The 9,885-nt window shown below is 35.7% G+C and overlaps 1 long non-coding RNA gene across 5 annotated transcripts; it reads right to left on the bottom strand.

The window, feature by feature from the left end:
• Positions 1-5,719: 5,719 nt before the first annotated feature.
• Positions 5,720-9,656, bottom strand: LOC140886781 (uncharacterized). Of its 5 annotated transcripts, none has more exons than XR_012151698.1 (6): positions 9,591-9,656; positions 9,418-9,466; positions 8,790-8,866; positions 7,779-8,004; positions 6,617-7,662; positions 5,720-6,543 (listed from the first exon to the last, which is right to left on the bottom strand). It is a non-coding gene; the product is annotated as an uncharacterized lncRNA (long non-coding RNA). The 5 variants fall into 5 exon arrangements; XR_012151701.1 differs by having other exon boundaries at positions 9,555-9,594; XR_012151702.1 differs by lacking the exon at positions 9,591-9,656 and having other exon boundaries at positions 8,790-9,069; positions 9,418-9,551.
• Positions 9,657-9,885: the final 229 nt, after the last annotated feature.

The following is a 9,885-nucleotide window of genomic DNA, read 5'->3' as shown; positions in this document are numbered from 1 at the left end:
CTGCTTCTTGGCTACTATTACGGACACTGTCCGTTATCTATAAAAATATAACTACCTACTCCAACTCTTTATAAAAAGAGTCCCAAAGCCCTTAAAAGCAAGTCATTATGGGAGAGGAGAGGTTTCTTAGCATTCCAAAAGAGCCATTTTGGCCCTATTCATAGCACGTTCGGATCGTCCGATCTTGGGTTTGGACGATCCGATCCTGCATAGAAGCCATGTCGCATGCATGCGAGTTCGGATGCTCTGAACTCCTCTTCGGATCGTCCAATCTTTTGCATCCGAGACACTTGTACAAATCCTTTGACACTTGTCCTGATGACACTTTGGATGGTTCGATCCTACACATCACAGCATCCGATCGTGCCATAGTGATGTCAGCCATGACGTCATCTTCCTGATCAGATTTGGACACCTGTTCAGTTGAGTTCGGATCGTCCGATCTTGTTATTAGAGTGTTCGATCTCTCCTAGCTTCCGAACTCATGCCCTCCTTTCGAACTCCACTGGTTCGAATGGTCCGATCTAGAGTTTGGATCATCCGATCCATCCTAAAACTTGGTCTTCATCGAGAACTCACTATTTTGGACATTCTGAATCTGATTTCTTGTTCCGTTTCATATATAAAAATCCCTTATTCATGTTTTATTAATTCTAACATGATTAAACAAATTAATCTTATAAAATGAACCCGGGATACTACACAACACCTCTTTTTATTGTTGTTGGCTCGACTCCATGTTCCTTTGTTGCTCATTGTGGTTCATAAATGGTCACTTTTTCCACATTCACCAATTTGAGTATTTTCATAGCAAATTTCAGTCTATGCTGGTTCTCCTGGAATTTATTGGGAATCCCCATCTCTTGATAACATCCTCCTTTTTTCATGGGTATATGCTTAGATCGATCTAGAGGAATTTTTTGCTCAATTTTAGATGCCTGCAAATCAGAGAGAAAAAATCTAGTATTAGAATTTTCAACAGGTCTTGCAACAATCTCCTCTAAATTATTATCATCCACAAATTTCGTATTTTCTTGTGAAAAGTGATCAGTGATATCAATATTATTGATAGTACTTTCACAACTAAGATATTTCATGGTATCATAATATTAAACTTAACAATCTCACCGTCAAATTCGATAATTAAGGTACCATTATTAACAAATATGATAGACTCTTAATTGTTTTAAAAAAAATGGTCATCATAGTAAATTGGACTATAAATCACTATTTTTCATGTCAAGCAAATAAAAATCAGTAAGAAAAATCAAATTATCCACTTTCACAAGAACATCCTCAATTACACCCCTAGGATAAATATTAGACATATCATCCATCTTAATGTTAATTTTAGTTTCATTCATAGGTCCAAGTTTCAAATAATTATAAACAAAATAAAACATGACATTGATAGAAAAACCCAAATCTAACATATCTTTTTCAAGTTTAGTATCTTCAACTGTACAAGGAATAGAAAACATACCTAGATCACTGCATTTGATAGAAATATTTCTTTGAAGAATAGCAGACACTTTTTCTCCTACCTTTATCCTTTGACACTCTTTCAAATTATGTCTCCTTTTAGTATTACATAATTCTTTTAAAATTTTAGCACAAAGAGGTACTGGTTCAATATCATTTAATATTCGAATATTTAGCTTGCATCTACGAAAAGTTTCATTCAACTCCTTAACACTATCACATTTTCTATTCAATGCAAGGTGGGATGGGAGAATGCGTTTATACTCAAAAAGATGCAGAAACTTACCTTTTGGTGCATCATCTTGATTGGCTCTTCCACTTTTATCTCATTCTCCTTGTTTTTATTGGTCGGTGTTGGTACCACATTTTCTCGATCCTCCAATTATTTAACTTTTTCCAAAGTAATTGCACTAACATTCTCCTTTTGATTCACCATAGTATCAGAATTTAGACAACTTGAATTTTGTGCATCCAACATATTGATTACAGTTGCCAATTAACAAACTTGAGTGTTCAAATTCTGAATTTCAGCCTTTGTTTCCTTTTGAAATTGCAAAATATTGGAGGCTAGTTCCTTAACAATATTTTCTAACTCACTTGTATTGGAAGCTGGTAGAGGTTGTGATCTAGGAGGATATGATGGAATTTGAGGCATAGACAGATTCATTTGTGGATTAACATAACTGAAATCCTGATGATCCTTCAATCCTAGATTGTAGGCATTAGAATATGGATCATATCGGCGTTGTGGCTGTCCAGAAAATCCACCAATTGCATTATCTTGCTGCACTTGATCTTTTTGTATTGTCGGACACATATCTGTTGGATGTCCAAAACCGAGAATATACCACAAGCTTTGACCTTTTTTACTTTCCTCCAATCAACTTTTCCAAAAAAAGAAGTCAATAAATCTAAATTTTGATCAATAGGACTATAACTTACCTCATTAACTTGTCGTGGGGTGTTATCTTGCCTAGTTCCAAACTTTTGTTCATTGGCAGCCATGTTGAAAATAAGATCCTTTGCTTCTCGAGGTGTTTTGTTCACCAATGCACCTCCACTTGCAGCATCAATCATGTTTCGATCAAAAACCAAGAGGCCCTTATAAAAATACTGAACTAATTGTTGTTTCGGAATTTGGTGTTGAGGACAAACGGCACACAATTGCTTGAATCTCTCCCAATATTCATATAAAATCTCCCCATGCATCTGTCTGATCCCATAGATGTCCTTCTTAATATTTGCTACACGTGAAGCAGGGAAGAACTTCTCCAGAAATTTTTGCTTCATATTATCTCAAGTCATTATCGTTCCAAAGGGCAAGTAGTCAATCCTTAGCCTAGTCAGCTAGAGAGAATGGAAAAGCTCACAATGAAATTTGTTCTTCTGTAATTCTTTGGGTTTCATGGCTTTTCAAACAATGTGAAACTCCTTAAAAGCTTGTGTGGATCTTCACTTTCAAGGCCATGGAAAGTGGACAATAAGTGAATCAAACCATATTTTAATTAAAAATTTACATTAGGTAATTGAATGCATAATGGCTACTGAGTAACATTAGTATTAGCTAACTCCCTGAGAGTTATTTGCGCTAGCGCTTCCATTGTTTCTTCTCCTCACTTTCTTCAGTCTCAAAATCGGGATAAGATTCCCTTTCTATAACTTGAATTCAATGTCACATTCAAATAAGGAGATTATATTGATGTTTGGTTATGTCTTAGTCGTGCGTTTTTTCCCAATGTCATAGTTGTCTTCTTGATTTCTGGAATGTATTCTAGTTAGCTTGTACTAGAAGAGAGAGGCATAAAAAAAAGAAAAATAATAATAACAAAACTCGAAAAAATTAACATTGCACCATTCCCTGCAAACATCGCCAAAATTTGGTGGGTTGTCGTTGAGCCACCAAACTTAAATTCTTGCTCCAAATTAAAATGAGTGTAATGGCGAGCATGGAATTTTAGTGCTACATCTGCTGCGACAGTGAAGATAAGTGAAAAATTAGACAAATGATTGAAATCCCAAGCCGAAATAACTTCCCAGATTCGCAGTCTTTGTTTGCGAATCAAAAATTTAGGCGAAGAGATAGAGAAAGAATTGGCTGCCACTGAATAGAGGGTCGTATGAATCTACTTGTCAATAATGTGTTGTTGCTTTCTTATTCCGTGTCATTACTCTATAATTATTTGTGTAATGATCTATATGAATTTAGTTGTATTGAATCGTTATGTCAATTTAGTGTATAATAAGTTCTTGTTATTTGCTGCCCCATGTTTGTTGAAGATTCATTGATGTGTGAATAAAGCATGCGGGTTACTAGGTACGGGTTACTGTTACCAATGCACCAGTTTGTGTGTTCGATGTCTTCCATCTAGCACAATGATGCTCTTACATTTTGTTAAAGTATGCATTCAAACTTGTACTCGTTATGGTGTTATTCGTTTACATTTGTTACATATTAAAGGATATTTGACGCCTTGCACCATACTTGAAGTTCGTCTCTTGTCGTACTAGTAATTTCTACCCCCTCACAATAAGTCCAAGCCCATGTTTCTCAACTAGATGTTATTGCTCATTTTTTTACCATTTCTTGTTTTTTTTAAAAGCATCCTGCCTAAATTCCATGTACATGTCTATTTTAGGATGTTAACCTTTTGCCAGAATACGTCCTAATGCAGGTGATAAGTTGGTTGGATCAAATCGGATCATAGATTCAGACACGATTGCTCCTCAAAATTTGTAAATACTTAGAAATCTTTAACTCACATAAAGTACACGCACTGGTACAACAGTACTTATGTCTTAGTGACTGAATAGATTTCCGCATTACCTACATGCAATTTGTTTTTCGTACATGAGTAAATAAATATTGCTCCCCTTTTTTGTGTTTCTTTATTTGGTAGAAGTAGGTTCTTTACCATAGATTGCTTTTATTCTTGGGAATTTAATGATTCAATTTGCAGACAAGTATTTCTGGGTAGCATAAAATGGGATGGAGAAATATGCAACAAATATTTTTCCTAGCTTCATTTAATACCTAATATCTTCCCTCTGATTGTGTTTTTTTTCCCAAAAATATTTCACAAATCCTTTTGTTATTGTAGCAAGAAGAGAATGTGTACTGCCACTATTTAATTTTGGAAATTTTTAAATAAATTAGTTGGCTATGCCAACCACTTACCTTTACTTACCATATATATATTTTTTGCTTCGTTTGGTACAACATTGTTACACTCTTATCTACTTGTGTTCATATATCTGTTTGTGACTAAAAACAATATGTCAAATACCAAAAAAGTTTGTAGCAAGAAAATAGTTACCGGGAAGTACAAGATACATTTCTACCAATTACTTCAGGTGAATCAGTTCCTTCAGGACAAAAAACAAGACTTTTTGAGAAAGTGAAAGAATACATGGAAGTGAAGCCTGCAAAGAGAATTAAGTTCAGTAACGAAACTGAAGAAACATTCAAGGAAGTCTACGATCTAGGCATGGAAACAAAGATAGTAGGAATCAGCGCAAGTAAGAAGCAAACACCTTCTACCATAGTCATTGTCATTTCTGACCAACCCATTGGCTAAAGTGTGCATTAGTTATGTGTTCTTGCCCGATGCTTTTAGACTATAGTAAACATCCCTTTTTGAATATTAGGATGTCGTATGTTATTAATCCATCTACATAATTAATCTTTGCAGGGAAGATTTAGTAGTATTCGTGTATTTTGTAAAGTTCATCCACTGATTGCAATATTTTGGTGTGATATGTAATGTACTGATCTAGAAAAATGTTGTTACAGATCGGATGGAATTACAATCGTGGAGGTTGTGTATGACTGAAATTGATTTTGTGTTAGTGTGCAGTTGAATTGGCAATTTTCGGAACTGGTGCCATTATATTACATTAGAGAACCTGTTAAGAACCCAAATAAATGGTACAAATCTGCCAGCTTACAAGCTTGCAAGTTATCGAACTGAATTTCATCCAAACATTCTATTTGAATTATGTCATATATATGTTCTCATTAACCTCTTCTCATTAACATAGAGAGTAATGGAGGGTCTACGAAATGGGATGAGAGTATGAACAAAGTATCAAGTACTACAGTCCTACTACAACACGTTACTAATTAACAAGTTGATAAATGATAAATCGAAGGTACGACCTCGGTGGTTACATTACATCGAGACCATTCCGATCATTCTATACAAGTTGAGAAATGATTACAATACTACATAAACGCACGTTAATTTCAGATACGAAATATACCAATTACATACGCCAATTTCATTAACAATACCTTACATCATAATCATAAGGGGAACCATACAACACCTTACTTGTACGCTACATCACCACCTTAAAAATGACAAAAAAATATGATGGGCGTTCAAAACATAAGAAGTTTACTAACATACGTCTGTCTTTCTAATACATTCAAAATACTCCCAAATAGATGTGAAGGAAAAAAATTCCGAATTATTATGGGTGGTGAGACCATAAAGTTCACATAAATATATTTTAAGCACCGTTTAGCAATGTGTTCACCGATGACACTCTTCCTTTCTGACCAAGTCGATAGAATAGAGCCAAATCATTAATTACCAGCAACTACTTTCTCGTCGTCTGTGAACTCATGCATCCATTCCAGCGCTTCCAAAACTTTTTATTGTGTAACAGAAATCTTCTCCTCCGCATCGAGTTCCTTCACCAATTCTCCCAATGTATATTTAGTGATATGTGGCAGGTTGTTTATTGCAGTTACACTCGAGTCATCCACATCAGTCTTTTTCTTTCTTTTCTTCGTTTTTGATGTGGCACAGGCTACCGATTTAGAATAAGGTGTGTTCGTTTCAAAATCAGAATTGTCATAACCTGCTGGAACATTTGACGTTGGAGTATTAGCGACCAACATGTCACTTGGAACATCGGACTCCTGCTGGAATACCTATTTTAGTGAAATTCGAATTGCGCTAGATCCATCACCATTTGCTCATTCTTTTCCGAAGATCCCGCATCAATCATCGTAAAACATCCATTGCTTGTGTCTCATTGTCCTTAGTGTTGGATCTGTCTATGGCATGAAACCGATATACGTTAACGAAGGGCTGAAGTGGATGATTAATTATTGACAAACACGTACCTTAATGATTGACTCCCATGTTTCGTCGTTTGCATCAATGGTGTGTGTACTTTCATCTCATCCAACTCCATTTTTGCTTAGTATCATAACCAACAACCCATATGCTTTCTTCGAAACATGAATCTTGGAGTTGATATGTGGATTTCCACGTCGAGTACAACCAGACAGTGCCTTGTGCATTGCTTGCTCAAGTAATGTTAGGTATCCTACTTTGAAGCCATTCTCACGTTTTCAACCCTTGGTTACCACGTCATTAAGAGATTGTATCAAACATTCTTTTTCACGTGGATTCCAACTACGTCTTGTCTTGTCAGCTTTGTGCATCCTACCAATCCCACTTGCTGAACTTGTGCCACTGTCCATGTGGAACTGTATGTTTATGTCAAGTGCAATGAACATGTCAGAAAGTTGTGAATAGATGATTGTGCAATGTGATTGACCTTAGGAATTTAAGATATAAAGTTTTACACACACACACTAAAAAAAAATAGTATAACTTCAAATAATAGCAACAACTAAGTATTGTTCACAAAGAAATACACGGGAAGAACTTAAAGAAACACAGTTATAGTTCAGTTGAAAAATACAATGGACAACTAATGTTGATTGATTCTATTCCACATTGATATGGAAAATTTCTCTCTCCAATCGTCTCACAAGTCAGTAGACTCCAAACTAGTTATGAAAATATGTTGGATATCCTGAATAGGACTACCAACATCTTCTTGAACTTTATCTAAAGGGTTATCTGGCATTTATGAATGGATGAAACTGTGTAAAAAAAATGCAAGCAAAGATGATCCGGTTCTGCACTGTCAAATGGTAGAAAGAGGGACTTCATAGGATGTCCCATCTCTTCTTCAGCAAACCAAAAGCTCTTTCAATTATGTTTCTCGCTTGAAAGTTCCTCCAATTAAACAACTCCTTGTAATTTTCTAGTCTGGAGGCCCTGTGGCCCCAAGCATCCCTGTGATATCTGACGCACCGGTATAGAGTTGAGAAACCCTCCATGTTTGCATAGCCATTATCATAGAGGTAGTAACAACCTACGTCATGGTTAAACATTATGTTCAACATTGTAAGGCACTTTAAAATTGTACTGTACTAAATATTTAGAAATGATATAATAAAGATTCATAAATTTCGAAAGCAGTTAGATGACCTCTTGGGACCTCTAACAAATCATCTCGCGTCAATGGATCTCTTAGAACTCGAGCGTATACAGCGAAACCCTCCCAACCAGTCAAAGCATAAATGAAATTCATATTGGGGTCGCAAACACCAAGAAAGTTCGCTGCTAATGTTCCTTTTCTACTCCTATACTTCGCTCTATCTCGCGTAGGGACATGTACCAGAATATGTGTTTCGTCTAAAGCACCTAGACAACCCTGTAAAATAAAAAAAGTAACACCATTCACTTTATGTTGCATCAAACTAAATTCAAAGAGCTATAAAGTTGAAACACATGTAAGTTGTGTGAATGTAAACAATAAATATAAATTATGTACTACCTTGAACCATTTCCAATTATCGTTCGTGTAGTTATCATCCACCAGAATTGGCTTAACAAGAAGTACTGGAGAAAGCTTCAAGAAGGATCGCAAATCCTCATGGAAATGATCACTGATAGTTGGCCACTATGCAAGAAATCATCCCCAGCAACACGATTCTTTTTATGGGGTGCCAATAAAGATAGAAACATCGCTACTTTATCCTCAATGGCCATGTATCTCAAACACCTAAACCCCCTATGTTAATAAAAAGGTAACAAAGCCTTCCGAAGGCGTTGCAATTCATTCTTAAGTTCGTTACGCATTGAATATCTCCCGCATCAATAATCATATGCAAGTGGCTCACTTTTGCGTTAATTCTAGTGGTAATAGTGTAGGACAAGAATTCTATGCGAGGGCGACGATATCCATTTTACAACAGTCTCGTTCGTTGTTGAATTAAGAGGCATAACATCAAAATATTCCGAAAATGCAATTGGTGTACTAGGAGAAAGAGTAGAAGGTTTCTACGTTATTCTCCATTTTGCGAGAGTTCTCAAAAAATACTTCAATTACAAAGCATATGATGGTAATGTAATGCAGAAACTTGATTAATATTTCGTATAGAACAAAAATATATATAATGCAATACGCATTAAGAAATGCATGAATTTGTGAATTACCGGATGATGAAACTTGTCCAAATCTGACAACGGGCAATTTAATTTCTAGGGTGAATTTGGACACCAATATCTTACACCTGCATTACCAACAAAATACCGGGGTCAGTCAGCTAATGTAATGCTGAAACTTGATTACTATTTCGTATAGAACAAAAATATATATAATGCAATACGCATTAAGAAATGCATGAATTTGTGAATTATTGGATGATGAAACTTGTCCAAAAATGAAACGGGCAATTTAATTTCTAGGGTGAATTTGGACACCAATATCTTACACCTGCATTACCAACAAAATACCAGGGTCAGTCAGCTAATGTGAAGATAAAATTTACGTGAAATTGGTGAGAACAAAAATTTATCCCAATCATCGTACAAACGAAACCAATGACCAGCCATAGACACTTGAACGACGTAAATAATTTTGTTTTATGAGAAGGCGACAACACAAGAGAACAAATCAATGGAAGTCAATTGTCGGTGTACTACAACAACATTCCGTGTAAATAGATATTAAATCAACGAAAATACTCTATGAAACATTGTCAAAAACTAATGTCGGATAAGTGAAATGGTAAAAAAATTCAACATAATGCCTTGGATGATATCGACGAGTGTTCACAATTACCAGAGGAAGTCTCCGACGCGCAGCAAATCAGTGACCCAATTCTGGAAATCTGTACTCAATTTTTACACAATTTCAAAGGCGTTAGAAGGCAATACGCACAACTAGTACGCAAGATAGAGAGCACGTAATTGTTATACCGTCGAGTAAAAAACAATAGGAAATAGGTCTCAAACCTTTGTGAAGAGCGTATCCAACTTTTCCATGGAGAAATTATTTGATGTTGAGTCTCAGTGAGAAATGATTAGTTCAAAGGGTAGAATTGTCTACGAAAGTTTAATCTCAAGAACTGTAGCACTTTGGCTGATTAATAATACGGGAAGTGGGAGGACTATAGTAAGACCTTTTCAAGATGCTAAAATGCCTTTTTAATGGGCTTGGTGGTAACTCAAACGCAATAAAAATGATTCAAACGCCAGAGTAATAACTTATCATAGACTAATACAGCGTACCAAATGCACCCTAAATTAT

This window comes from Henckelia pumila, chromosome 1 (genome assembly GCF_033568475.1).
Source record: "Henckelia pumila isolate YLH828 chromosome 1, ASM3356847v2, whole genome shotgun sequence".
In the NCBI taxonomy this organism is placed as follows: Eukaryota; Viridiplantae; Streptophyta; class Magnoliopsida; order Lamiales; family Gesneriaceae; genus Henckelia; species Henckelia pumila.
This window is presented reverse-complemented; position numbering and strand designations above follow the sequence as displayed.